The 15625-nt window shown below is 39.7% G+C and overlaps 1 protein-coding gene across 2 annotated transcripts in view; it reads right to left on the reverse strand.

The window, feature by feature from the left end:
* The window catches only part of LOC128706579 (protein FAM43A), a 463132-nt gene that overhangs the window by 22362 nt on the left and 425145 nt on the right, over positions 1–15625 (reverse strand). The gene's annotated exons all lie outside the window — the stretch shown is intronic.

Genomic DNA, 15625 nt, shown 5'->3' on the forward strand with positions numbered 1-15625 from the left:
CGTTGCACATGTGTCTTAATCATCACAAGGTAAACTGTTATAACATTGTTATATATATATATATATATATATATATATATATATATATATATATATATATATATATATATGTATATATATATGTATATCAATGAAATCACGAAACAAGTGATTTTAAATCATTTACCAAACTGCGGCAGGCCAGGACTCGACCCTACGAACCTTGTACCGCCTCCAGAGACAGAACAATGCACGCATCACCTTACCACTACGCCACTGATCCTACAAGAATCAAGCACACAGCACGTAGCTATGTGTTCGCCTTGGCCCGAGGACACTCGTGGCAATGGTATCTCAAGGATTAATTTCAGCCTCAGCCTGTTTGTTCTGTCTCTGGAGGCGGTACAAGGTTCGTAGGGTCGAGTCCTGGCCTGCCGCAGTTTGGTAAATGATATATATATATATGTCGTGCCGAATAGGCAGAACTTGCAATCTTGGCTTAAATAGCAACGCTCATCTTGCCATATAGGACAAGTGAAAATTTGTGTATGCAATAATCTCGCCAAAATCATTCTGAACCTAACGAAAAAAATGTATTTCACTGTGTTTGTTTAGTATTAAATTATTGTAAACAAATCTAAAATATATTTAGTTGGGTTAGGCTAAAATAAATTGTTCTTGTTATAATAAGGTTAGGTAAGTTTTCTAAGATTCTTTTGGTGCAAAATTAAAATTTTTTACATTAACATTAATGAAAAAAATATGTCTTTAAATGTATAAGAGAAAATTTTAGAAAGGACTTAATTTTAAATAAGTTCTTGCTAATTGACCAGTTTTACATATTCGGCACGACATATATATATATATATATATGCTAAATATGTAAAACTAGTCATTTACCAAGAACTAATTTAAAATTAAATCATACATTTAATGATATATTTTTTCATTTATGTTAATGTAAAAATTAATAATTTTTTATCAAAAGAACCTTAGAAAACTTACGTAACCTTATTATAACAAGCACAATTTAATTTAGCCTAATCCAGCTAAATATATTTTAGATAAGTTTACAATAATTTAATAATAAACAAACAATGAAATATATTTTTTTCATTAGTTCAGAATTATTTTTGCGAAATCTGTGAGAAATTACCTGCATGAGGTTTACAGGTATTAACCTGAATTATTACATGCAAGTAAATTGGGTTAGGTGTAACTACGATAATACTCATTAATGTTAGTTTCACCTCAGAGCTAGGTGGAACTTCAGGTACAGAAGGTCGCTGTAGTGAGTATCTCCTTCGATGCTCACTCACTATAAAACCGCACTCACAGTGAGACCTATTATTAAATTAATAATTATCTATTAACAAAACCAGTAACACTGGAAACTATATGTGGACTGTATATGATTTTAGGACCTGACTGTTGGAAATGTTTAATGGGAATATTTTTACAGACTAGGAAAACTTTTCTCCCAACTTAACAGTATTACAATAATAAATTTTATACACATATTTTACCATTTATGTCACAGGTGGAACACACCCCAACACCTACCTAACAAATAGATCCCACACTAGCCAGTGAGATATCTAAATGAAAGGGATAATGGCATACATACTTGCATGAGTGACGGCATCACCCCATTTGCCAGTCACCACCTTATTATGATGGTTTCGTAAATTTCCTGTCCCTATTCTTCAGCAGGGAACATCAATAATGGTTCCCGTTACAAATTCAGGCTGATCCATTCAGTTATGGCCTTGATGATGCCGGATTAAAACTTCACCCTTAGCACAAACTAATGCACACATTAATTATGAGGGTCTCTCCCTGTATTACTCCCCGGCCGCTGCACACTCTCCTTCACACAAAATTTCTTGAAGGGTCAAATCAGTGTTACATTTTAATACACAATTATTATATTATTCAAATTTACACATAGAGAATTTAGGAAAATTTAAAAAAATTTCCACAAAATTATTGCGTACACAATTTTTTTATATATTTTTTTTAATTCAGCAAAAAGAGTATTGCTATTTAAGCCAAAATCGCAAGTTTTACTTATTCGACACGATATATATATATATATATATATATATATATATATATATATATATATATATATATATATATATATATATATATATATATATATATATATATATATATATATATATATATATGCAAAACAACCACTCTGAAAGAATAGAGAAATTCCAAGCGCTTTCGTGACTACTCACATTATCAAGGAACTATGATAATGTTCCTTGATAATGTGAGTAGTCACGAAAGCGCTTGGAATTTCTCTATTCTTTCAGAGTGGTTGTTTTGCATATTTTGAAATCACCTGTTTACTGTGATCTTATTGCAAATATATATATATATATATATATATATATATATAATATATATATAGATATATATATATATATATATATATATATATATATATATATATATATATATATATATATATATATATATATATATATATATATATATATATATTTGTGTGTGTTTCTGCGACGTCACCCTCACCGCATCACACTACGACCCCACACCCGATGTCACCCCACAACCTCACGCCCGACGTCACCCCATGACGTCATGCCCCACATCACACCATAATGTCACACTATAATGTCACGCCACGATGTCACACTGCTAGTGTTATTTTGCTATTTCATAGATAACACTTTAAAGTATTTTACATTTATCTCTAGAAAATTAAACAGAGAAAAATGTTGAAGTGTTTAGTGTTGCGCAGTCAGTGTTGCATACCATTGTTCCATAACCACTTGTTCTTAAGTGCTGCTTTAGTGTTAATTTATGCACAGAAAATCATCATTTTGATGGTGCAGACAATAATGTAACCATGATACCCCATGTTCAGTTGCGTGTGTGTGTGTTAGTCTTTTCAATATGTAGCACAGCGTGGTGTGAGCCTCGACCAACGGAACACAACCGTCAGTGTTGCAGGTCACACCCTGACTTGCTCACTGACTCTACGGACACCTGCGTGAGTCCACCCAACACCCTGTATATTATTATTATTATAATAAAGAAGAAGTGCTAAACAGCACCTTGTATGTATATAGAGAGAACTATTCTCGGTGATGTTACATCACTTGGGTCGTCTGGCCTACGACTCCCACACACACACAGAGTCGTTCTCTGGCAATTATCACATCTACCGGCATCACTGAAGGCACCTTCGCCTGAGTCGTCCTTACTGCTCACCCACTCACCCCCGTCGACTTTGCGATGCCTGACTCACCACCACCACCACCAGGTCGTGTCGCCGGTAGTATGAACCCTGCAGTGACTGCCCTCACTGCTACCCTGTTACACTGTTCCAGTCGATGACACTGTCAGGCTACGCAGCTCAGCCGTAGCGATGTTTCCTGACGTGTTACATTTTTTGTAGGTCCAGTCTCAGGATGGTGTATTTGGGCCATTAACTAGTCAGTGTGACTAGTTATTAGTCTAAGTCGGACTGAAGAGTCTTCATAACTTTCTTTCTCCCATGTGCAGGTTATATGTGTATTATTCCAGTCACGGTATTGTACCTTTTTGTTATTTATGGCGTATTTCCTTCTGCTAGAGTTATTGCTTGTAGTGGCGCCTTGTCTGGCTTGCTGTATCGCATCCACATTTTTTTTGCACACTCTCCCATTTTTTTTCTCCCCTCCCCCTGTTAGGAAGTTTTTTGTTGTCAATTGTATGATATATTTTGCCATCCATGCCTAGCATCTGCTCCAGTGCTCTATTGCATACGACCGTGGGTAGTGCGCCCGAGCCATGTAACCCAAGTCGAGCTTGTACTTCGCGGCATGCTATCTAGGCCTGGTGCTGCCGTTTAGTGGATCGAGTTTAAATCTAAAGCTGACTCTCACCTGGGCAAACCTACGTACTTACATCCCCGCCACACACTCTCTCTCTCTAGACTTCGGCAGCACCACTACGCTGCTTCTACAGTATATCAATAAATCCTAAGGCTTGCCGCCAAAGATTATTTTTACGCTATAATGTAACTCATTACGATTGTGATAGGATATAAACATGTAAATAGTTCATTACCACTTTATGTACCTCTGTAACACTTTGATTACCGCCCACAAGTTGGATATGGACCGGGCCGCGGGGGTGCTGACCCCCGGAACTCTCTCCACGCAGGTAGACAAGTTACTACAAACCTTTTGGGATGTATAACTTCAGAAATAGATTTTCTTTGTGGAAGTCTAAAAGGAATGAGTAACGGGAAGATCACAAGCTGTCTTAAACGTCTTATATACTGTAAGATACTGATGACTGATGCTGTAAATAACTCCAGAGTTACTGCAAGGATTGAAGTTGAACCCTAACCATCCTGTGTGGAGGTGGTGGTGACCGTGTGTAAGAAACTCCAGAGCTGTTAACAGGATTGCAGTGGACCTTGCCTCTAGTTGATGTAGACTATTGTATGAACAATCACTCTCTGTGATGGCTGAGTTAGGCAAACAGCTCTTGCTCTGACCTTGTAAAATGTCATGTATATATAAAACGGTAGCCGTACCATGTCATATAACTAGCTTTTGCTAATAAAACAACTAACAGGTATACGCTCTGATCCTTTGTATGGACTGATGAAGCCACTGTGTGGCGAAACGTTTCCTCAAATAAAGATACCAAAGACTTGCACATGTGTCTAATTTATTAACGTGTCGGTTCTCTGAACAATTCAGCTACAATACTACGAATTTGTAAAAAGAAAGTTAATTCGTGATTAAATTCTTTCCGTTTACCTGCCTGAATAATCTACTGCATTTATGCCGGGTCCAGTATGAGGCGGGATGTAGATGTTAAATGACTTTAACAACACGAAGGTGGTCAGTACCATTGATGTTTGTTAACATAGTGACTCAAGTGGCCAGTACCATTGATGTTTCTTAACATAGTGACTCAAGTGGTCAGTACCACTGATGTTTGTTAACATAGTGACTCAAGTGGTCAGTACCATTGATGTTTGTTAACATAGTGACTCAAGTGGTCAGTACCATTGATGTTTGTTAACATAGTGACTCAAGTGGTCAGTACCATTGATGTTTGTTAACATAGTGACTCAAGTGGTCAGTACCATTGATGTTTGTTAACATAGTGACTCAAGTGGTCAGTACCATTGATGTTTGTTAACATAGTGACTCAAGTGGTCAGTACCATTGATGTTTGTTAACATAGTGACTCAAGTGGTCAGTACCATTGATGTTTCTTAACATAGTGACTCAAGTGGTCAGTACCATTGATGTTTCTTAACATAGTGACTCAAGTGGTCAGTACCACTGATGTTTGTTAACATAATGATTCAAGTGATCAGTACCATTGATGTTTGTTAACATAATGACTCAAGTGGTCAGTACCACTGATGTTTGTTAACATAATGACTCAAGTGGTCAGTACCATTGATGTTTGTTAACATAGTGACTCAAGTGGTCAGTACCACTGATGTTTCTTAACATAGTGACTCAAGTGGTCAGTACCACTGATGTTTGTTAACATAATGACTCAAGTGGTAAGTACCATTGATGTTTGTTAACACAGTGACTCAAGTGGTCAGTACCATTGATGTTTGTTAACATAGTGACTCAAGTGGTCAGTACCATTGATGTTTGTTAACACAATGACTCAAGTGGTCAGTACCACTGATGTTTGTTAACATAATGACTCAAGTGGTCAGTACCATTGATGTTTGTTAACATAATGACTCAAGTGGTCAGTACCATTGATGTTTGTTAACACAGTGACTCAAGTGGTCATTGCCATTGATGTTTGTTAACATAGTGACTCAAGTGGTCAGTACCACTGATGTTTGTTAACACAGTGACTCAAGTGGTCAGTACCATTGATGTTTGTTAACATAGTGACTCAGATGGTCAGTACCATTGATGTTTGTTAACACAGTGACTCAAGTGGTCAGTACCATTGATGTTTGTTAACATAGTGACTCAAATGGTCAGTACCATTGATGTTTGTTAACATAGTGACTCAAATGGTCAGTACCACTGATGTTTGTTAACATAGTGACTCAAGTGGTCAGTACCATTGATGTTTGTTAACATAGTGACTCAAGTGGTCAGTACCATTGATGTTTGTTAACATAGTGACTCAAGTGGTCAGTACCACTGATGTTTGTTAACATAGTGACTCAAGTGGTCAGTACCATTGATGCTTGTTAACATAGTGACTCAAATGGTCATTACCATTGATGTTTGTTAACATAGTGACTCAAATGGTCAGTACCATTGATGTTTGTTAACATAGTGACTCAAGTGGTCAGTACCATTGATGTTTGTTAACATAGTGACTCAAGTGGTCAGTACCACTGATGTTTGTTAACATAGTGACTCAAGTGGTCAGTACCACTGATGTTTGTTAACATAGTGACTCAAATGGTCAGTACCATTGATGTTTGTTAACATAGTGACTCAAATGGTCAGTACCACTGATGTTTGTTAACATAGTGACTCAAGTGGTCAGTACCATTGATGTTTGTTAACATAGTGACTCAAGTGGTCAGTACCACTGATGTTTGTTAACACAGTGACTCAAATGGTCAGTACCACTGATGTTTGTTAACATAGTGACTCAAATGGTCAGTACCACTGATGTTTGTTAACATAGTGACTCAAGTGGTCAGTACCATTGATGTTTGTTAACATAGTGACTCAAGTGGTCAGTACCACTGATGTTTGTTAACATAGTGACTCAAGTGGTCAGTACCATTGATGTTTGTTAACATAGTGACTCAAGTGGTCAGTACCATTGATGTTTGTTAACATAGTGACTCAAGTGGTCAGTACCATTGATGTTTGTTAACATAGTGACTCAAATGGTCAGTACCATTGATGTTTGTTAACATAGTGACTCAAGTGGTCAGTACCATTGATGTTTGTTAACATAGTGACTCAAATGGTCAGTACCATTGATGTTTGTTAACATAGTGACTCAAATGGTCAGTACCACTGATGTTTGTTAACATAGTGACTCAAGTGGTCAGTACCATTGATGTTTGTTAACATAGTGACTCAAATGGTCAGTACCATTGATGTTTGTTAACATAGTGACTCAAGTGGTCAGTACCATTGATGTTTGTTAACATAGTGACTCAAATGGTCAGTACCATTGATGTTTGTTAACATAGTGACTCAAATGGTCAGTACCATTGATGTTTGTTAACATAGTGACTCAAGTGGTCAGTACCACTGATGTTTGTTAACATAGTGACTCAAATGGTCAGAACCATTGATGTTTGTTAACATAGTGACTCAAGTGGTCAGTACCATTGATGTTTGTTAACATAGTGACTCAAGTGGTCAGTACCATTGATGTTTAACATAGTGACCCAATTGGTCAGTACCACTGATGTTTGTTAACATAGTGACTCAAGTGATCAGTACCATTGATGTTTGTTAACATAATGACTCAAGTGGTCAGTACCATTGATGTTTGTTAATACAGTGACTCAAGTGGTCAGTACCATTGATGTTTGTTAACATAATGACTCAAGTGGTCAGTACCATTGATGTTTGTTAACATAGTGACCCAAGTGGTCAGTACCACTGATGTTTGTTAACATAGTGACTCAAGTGATCAGTACCATTGATGTTTGTTAACATAGTGACCCAAGTGGTCAGTACCATTGATGTTTGTTAACATAATGACTCAAGTGGTCAGTACCACTGATGTTTGTCAACATAATGACTCAAGTGGTCAGTACCATTGATGTTTGTTAACAAAGTGACTCAAGTGATCAGTACCATTGATGTTTGTTAACATAATGACTCAAGTGATCAGTACCATTGATGTTTGTTAATACAGTGACTCAAGTGGTCAGTACCAGTGATGTTTGTTAACATAATGACTCAAGTGGTCAGTACCATTGATGTTTGTTAACATAATGACTCAAGTGGTCAGTACCATTGATGTTTGTTAACATAATGACTCAAGTGGTCAGTACCATTGATGTTTGTTAACATAATGACTCAAGTGGTCAGTACCATTGATGTTTGTTAACATAGTGACTCAAGTGGTCAGTACCACTGATGTTTGTTAACATAGTGACTCAAGTGGTCAGTACCATTGATGTTTGTTAACACAGTGACTCAAGTGGTCAGTACCACTGATGTTTGTTAACACAGTGACTCAAGTGGTCAGTACCATTGATGTTTGTTAACATAGTGACTCAAGTGGTCAGTACCATTGATGTTTGTTAACATAGTGACTCAAGTGGTCAGTACCATTGATGTTTGTTAACACAGTGACTCAAGTGGTCAGTACCATTGATGTTTGTTAACACAGTGACTCAAGTGGTCAGTACCATTGATGTTTGTTAACACAGTGACTCAAGTGGTCAGTACCATTGATGTTTGTTAACACAGTGACTCAAGTGGTCAGTACCATTGATGTTTGTTAACATAGTGACTCAAGTGGTCAGTACCATTGATGTTTGTTAACATAGTGACTGAAATGGTCAGTACCATTGATGTTTGTTAACATAGTGACTCAAGTGGTCAGTACCATTGATGTTTGTTAACATAGTGACTCAAGTGGTCAGTACCATTGATGTTTGTTAACATAGTGACTCAAGTGGTCAGTACCACTGATGTTTGTTAACATAATGACTCAAGTGGTCAGTACCATTGATGTTTGTTAACATAGTGACTCAAGTGGTCAGTACTATACACTGATATAACTTATCTGTAACTCTCGGTAATTATGCTCATTTAGTTTCCTTTAGTTGTTGTTGTTGTTGTTAGCTAGGTTCCTAACAGTGATTTTTGTGACCCTGATGCTTGACTATGTCTTGACTGACAGTGTCTTGACTGAGTCTCTTGACTGACAGTATCTTGACTGAGTGTGTCTTGACTAAGTGTGTCTTGACTGAGAGCGTCTTGACTGACAGTGTCTTGACTGACAGTGTGCTGACTGAGTGTGTTTTGACTGTGTGTCTTGACTGATAGCATCTTGACTGACAGTGTCTTGACTGACAGTGTCTTTACTGAGAGTGTCTTGACTGAGAGTGTCTTTACTGAGAGTGTCTTGACTGAGAGTGTCTTTACTGAGAGTGTCTTGACTGAGAGTGTCTTGACTGAGTATGTCTTGACTGACAGTATCTTGACTGACAGTGTGCTGACTGTGACTTGACTGACAGTGTGTTGACTGAGTGTGTCTTGACTGAGAGTGTCTTTACTGAGAGTGTCTTGACTGAGAGTGTCTTGACTGAGAGTGTCTTGACTGAGAGTGTCTTGACTGAGAGTGTCTTGACTGAGAGTGTCTTGACTGAGAGTGTCTTGATTGAGAGTGTTTTGACTGAGAGTGTCTTGATTGAGAGTGTCTTTACTGAGAGTGTCTTGACTGAGAGTGTCTTTACTGAGAGTGTCTTGATTGAGAGTGTGTTGACTGACACTGTCTTGACTGAGAGTGTGTTGACTGATAGTGTCTTGACTGAAAGTGTCTTGATTGAGAGTGTCTTGATTGAGAGTGTTTTGACTGAGAGTGTCTTGACTGAGAGTGTCTTGATTGAGAGTGTCTTGACTGAGAGTGTCTTGACTGACAGTGTCTTGACTGACAGTGTCTTGACTGAGAGTGTCTTGATTGAGAGTGTCTTGATTAAGAGTGTTTTGACTGAGAGTGTCTTGATTGAGAGTGTCTTGATTGAGAGTGTCTTGACTGACAGTGTCTTGACTGAGAGTGTCTTGATTGAGAGTGTCTTGATTGAGAGTGTCTTGACTGAGAGTGTCTTGATTGAGAGTGTCTTGATTGAGAGTGTCTTGATTGAGAGTGTCTTGATTGAGAGTGTCTTGATTGAGAGTGTCTTGACTGACAGTGTCTTGATTGAGAGTGTTTTGACTGAGAGTGTCTTGACTGAGAGTGTCTTGATTGAGAGTGTTTTGACTGAGAGTGTCTTGACTGAGAGTGTCTTGATTGAGAGTGTTTTGACTGAGAGTGTCTTGACTGAGAGTGTCTTGATTGAGAGTGTCTTGACTGAGAGTGTTTTGACTGAGAGTGTCTTGACTGAGAGTGTTTTGACTGAGAGTGTCTTGACTGAGAGTGTCTTGACTGAGAGTGTCTTGACTGAGGGTGTTTTGACTGAGAGTGTCTTGAGTGAGTGTCTTGACTGAGTGTCTTGACTGAGAGTGTCTTGACTGAGAGTGTCTTGACTGAGAGTGTCTTTACTGAGAGTGTTTTGACTGGGAGTGTTTTGACTGAGAGTGTCTTGACTGAGAGTGTCTTGACTGAGTGTCTTGAGTGAGAGTGTCTTGCCTGAGAGTGTTTTGACTGAGAGTGTCTTGACTGAGAGTGTCTTGACTGAGAGTGTCTTGACTGAGTGTCTTGAGTGAGAGTGTCTTGACTGAGAGTGTTTTGACTGAGAGTGTCTTGACTGAGAGTGTTTTGACTGAGAGTGTCTTGACTGAGAGTGTCTTGACTGAGAGTGTCTTGACTGAGGGTGTTTTGACTGAGAGTGTCTTGAGTGAGTGTCTTGACTGAGAGTGTCTTTACTGAGAGTGTTTTGACTGGGAGTGTTTTGACTGAGAGTGTCTTGACTGAGAGTGTCTTGACTGAGTGTCTTGAGTGAGAGTGTCTTGCCTGAGAGTGTTTTGACTGAGAGTGTCTTGACTGAGAGTGTCTTGACTGAGAGTGTCTTGACTGAGTGTCTTGAGTGAGAGTGTCTTGACTGAGAGTGTCTTGATTGAGAGTGTCTTGACTGAGACTGTTTTGACTGAGAGTGTCTTGACTGAGAGTGTCTTGACTGAGAGTGTCTTGACTGAGAGTGTCTTGACTGAGAGTGTCTTGACTGAGAGTGTCTTTACTGAGAGTGTTTTGACTGGGAGTGTTTTGACTGAGAGTGTCTTGACTGAGAGTGTCTTGACTGAGTGTCTTGAGTGAGAGTGTCTTGCCTGAGAGTGTTTTGACTGAGAGTGTCTTGACTGAGAGTGTCTTGACTGAGAGTGTCTTGACTGAGTGTCTTGAGTGAGAGTGTCTTGACTGAGAGTGTTTTGACTGAGAGTGTCTTGACTGAGAGTGTTTTGACTGAGAGTGTCTTGACTGAGAGTGTCTTGACTGAGAGTGTCTTGACTGAGGGTGTTTTGACTGAGAGTGTCTTGAGTGAGTGTCTTGACTGAGAGTGTCTTTACTGAGAGTGTTTTGACTGGGAGTGTTTTGACTGAGAGTGTCTTGACTGAGAGTGTCTTGACTGAGTGTCTTGAGTGAGAGTGTCTTGCCTGAGAGTGTTTTGACTGAGAGTGTCTTGACTGAGAGTGTCTTGACTGAGAGTGTCTTGACTGAGTGTCTTGAGTGAGAGTGTCTTGACTGAGAGTGTCTTGATTGAGAGTGTCTTGACTGAGACTGTTTTGACTGAGAGTGTCTTGACTGAGAGTGTCTTGACTGAGTGTCTTGAGTGAGAGTGTCTTGCCTGAGAGTGTTTTGACTGAGAGTGTCTTGATTGAGAGTGTCTTGACTAAGAGTGTCTTGACTGAGTGTCTTGAGTGAGAGTGTCTTGACTGAGAGTGTCTTGAGTGAGAGTGTCTTGACTGAGAGTGTCTTGACTGAGTGTCTTGATTGAGAGTGTCTTGACTGAGACTGTTTTGACTGAGAGTGTTTTGACTGAGAGTGTCTTGATTGAGAGTGTCTTGACTGAGAGTGTCTTGACTGAGAGTGTCTTGACTGAGTGTCTTGAGTGAGAGTGTCTTGCCTTAGAGTGTTTTGACTGAGAGTGTCTTGACTGAGAGTGTCTTGACTGAGAGTGTCTTGACTGAGAGTGTCTTGACTGAGAGTGTCTTGATTGAGAGTGTTTTGACTGAGAGTGTCTTGACTGAGAGTGTCTTGACTGAGAGTGTCTTGCTTGAGAATGTTTTGACTGAGAGTGTTTTGACTGAGAGTGTCTTTACTGAGTGTGTCTTGACTGAGAGTGTCTTGCTTGAGAATGTTTTGACTGAGAGTTTCTTGACTGAGAGTGTCTTGATTGAGAGTGTTTTGACTGAGAGTGTTTTGACTGAGAGTGTTTTGACTGAGAGTGTTTTGACTGAGAGTGTCTTGATTGAGAGTGTTTTGACTGAGAGTGTCTTGCTTGAGAATGTTTTGACTGAGAGTGTCTTGCTTGAGAATGTTTTGACTGAGAGTGTCTTGACTGAGAGTTTCTTGACTGAGAGTGTTTTGACTGAGAGTGTCTTGACTGAGAGTGTTTTGACTGAGAGTGTTTTGACTGAGAGTGTCTTGATTGAGAGTGTTTTGACTGAGAGTGTCTTAATTGAGAGTGTTTTGACTGAGAGTGTTTTGACTGAGAGTGTCTTGACTGAGAGTGTTTTGACTGAGAGTGTCTTGACTGAGAGTGTCTTGACTGAGAGTGTCTTGACTGAGAGTGTCTTGATTGAGAGTGTTTTGACTGAGAGTGTCTTGATTGAGAGTGTTTTGACTGAGAGTGTCTTGACTGAGAGTTTCTTGACTGAGAGTGTCTTGACTGAGAGTGTCTTGATTGAGAGTGTTTTGACTGAGAGTGTCTTGATTGAGAGTGTTTTGACTGAGAGTGTCTTGATTGAGAGTGTTTTGACTGAGAGTGTCTTGATTGAGAGTGTTTTGACTGAGAGTGTCTTGATTGAGAGTGTCTTGACTGAGAGTGTCTTGATTGAGAGTGTTTTGACTGAATGTCTTGATTGAGAGTGTTTTGACTGAGAGTGTCTTGATTGAGAGTGTCTTGACTGAGAGTGTCCTGACTGAGAGTGTCTTGATTGAGAGTGTCTTGACTGAGAGTGTCTTGATTGAGAGTGTTTTGACTGAGAGTGTCTTGATTGAGAGTGTTTTGACTGAGAGTGTCTTGATTGAGAGTGTTTTGACTGAATGTCTTGATTGAGAGTGTTTTGACTGAGAGTGTCTTGATTGAGAGTGTTTTGACTGAGAGTGTCTTGATTGAGAGTGTCTTTACTGAGAGTGTCTTGATTGAGAGTGTTTTGACTGAGAGTGTCTTGACTGAGAGTTTCTTGACTGAGAGTGTCTTGATTGAGAGTGTCTTGATTGAGAGTGTCTTAACTGAGAGTGTTTTGAATGAGAGTGTCTTGATTGAGAGTGTTTTGACTGAGAGTGTCTTGATTGAGAGTGTTTTGACTGAGAGTGTCTTGACTGAGAGTGTCTTGACTGAGAGTGTCTTGACTGAGAGTGTCTTGACTGAGAGTGTCTTGATTGAGAGTGTTTTGACTGAGAGTGTCTTGATTGAGAGTGTTTTGACTGAATGTCTTGATTGAGAGTGTTTTGACTGAGAGTGTCTTGACTGAGAGTGTCTTGACTGAGAGTGTCTTGACTGAGAGTGTCTTGATTGAGAGTGTTTTGACTGAGAGTGTCTTGACTGAGAGTGTCTTGACTGAGAGTGTCTTGACTGAGAGTGTCTTGATTGAGAGTGTTTTGACTGAGAGTGTCTTGACTGAGAGTGTCTTGACTGAGAGTGTCTTGACTGAGAGTGTCTTGACTGAGTGTCTTGACTGAGAGTGTCTTGATTGAGAGTGTGTTGACTGAGAGTGTCTTGACTGAGAGTGTCTTGACTGAGAGTGTCTTGATTGAGAGTGTCTTGACTGAGAGTGTCTTGACTGAGAGTGTCTTGACTGAGAGTGTCTTGATTGAGAGTGTTTTGACTGAGTGTCTTGACTGAGAGTGTCTTGACTGAGAGTGTCTTGACTGAGAGTGTCTTGATTGAGAGTGTCTTGACTGAGAGTGTCTTGACTGAGAGTGTCTTGATTGAGAGTGTTTTGACTGAGTGTCTTGACTGAGAGTGTCTTGATTGAGAGTGTCTTGATTGAGAGTGTCTTGACTGAGAGTGTCTTGACTGAGAGTGGGTCAGCCCCCTTATCCTTCTGAGTTACTTAGTCCTCCCAGAAGGAGCTAGAGGACTCTTCCTTCCTCGTAAACAGTTTTATGAGGAACATATGCATGTACCATAGCGTCACGAGGCACGCCTTCCTCTCCTTGCTAGAGTTCTTGATCAACTACACTGTGAGGGTTAAACCAGAGTAATTACTCTTTTCCCCTTAGCAGGAAAATTATGAGATAACCCCACTTTAACTACAAGTTGAGACTATTATAAATTTTAGTCTATAGCTAAATAACAGGAAACCTACCCTCTTGTATTTAATACTGTTGCAATGTGTAGCAAGGAAGAGATACAAAGCTTAGTTCAGCATATCCTTTGAGGGGAGGATGAGCAGGAAGGCGACGAGGACGACAGGCCTCAGATTGCTTCAAGAAATGGACGAGAGACGTGTGTACACGAGGATGTTCCTTCCTTATCGTTAAATAACAAAAGGATAGTAGTGACCAGTGCGTTGTTGACTTGTTCATTCTGACGATTTCAGGAAACTAAGAGAGTTTGACTAGTTTCCTTACAAGAGTCAGGAAATTCCCGGTAGAACTAATCGTGTAGTGTTTATTGCGTCTCCGTGTTCTCCCTGCTGTGGATAATACCATGAAACTATGAACAAATGGTACTGAATGATGAAGTGCAACCGGTATTACGAGTGATTGCAAAGAACATTCCCGAAGTAGTGGCGAACATTAGTGCAACATTCACCAAGACACTCAAGCCTTCAGTCAAGTCACAGATATCAGCCTTAATGGCGCTGTCAACGCCATAAGCTCACGTTACAAGAGCAAAGTAAGGCTTAATCTCACTTGTATCCCCATAAAGAATTACAGACACAAGGTGATTAGGGCTCTCCTATTCGAGGCCGTAATTAGAGGGCTTTACGCCCAAACCAAGTGAGTACCACTATACATTTCAGATGATACGATCCTTTGGGGCAAATTGTTGCTAACCAACTTGTTAATTTACAGCCACAAGGGGGTCTGGAACAGCACCCTGAAGGGATGGCCAGGAAGAGGCTGCTGGACATCGTGCTGTTAATAGATAAGTACCGATTGTTATATATTGTATGCAGCAAAGTTTACTTATCACACCAGTACTCCACACAACTAATTATATTTTAGATAGGTTTACAATAATTTAATAATAAACAAACAAAATAAAATATATTTTTTTTCGTTAGGTTCAGAATGATTTTTGCGAAATTACTGCATACACAAATTTTCGCTTGCCTTATTCGGCAAGAAGAGCGTTGCTATTTAAGCCAAAAATCGCAAATTTTACCCAATCGGCACGACACACACACACACACACACACACACACACACACACACACACACACACACACACACACACACACACACACACAGAGGTCTACAAAGAAACCTAGACAGGCTGGACGCGTGGTCCAGCAACTGGCTTCTAGAATTTAACCCTGCCAAATGCAAAGTCATGAAGATCGGAGAAGACCGCAGACAGAGTATAGGCTAGGTGGCCAAAGACTGCAAACCTCAATCAAGGAGAAAGATCTTGGGGTGAGTATAATACCGAGTACATCGCCAGAAGCACACATTAACCAGATAACTGCTGCGGCATATGAGCGCCTGGCAAACCTGAGAATAGCATTCCGGTACCTCAGTAAGGAATCGTTCAAGACTTTATACACAGTGTACATCAGGCCCATACTAGAGTACGCAGCACCAGTTTGGAACCCACACCTGGTCAAACACGTCAAGAAATTAGAGAAAGTGCAAAGGT

The sequence above is a fragment of the Cherax quadricarinatus genome, chromosome 3 (assembly GCF_038502225.1).
Source record: "Cherax quadricarinatus isolate ZL_2023a chromosome 3, ASM3850222v1, whole genome shotgun sequence".
Lineage (NCBI taxonomy): Eukaryota > Metazoa > Arthropoda > Malacostraca > Decapoda > Parastacidae > Cherax > Cherax quadricarinatus.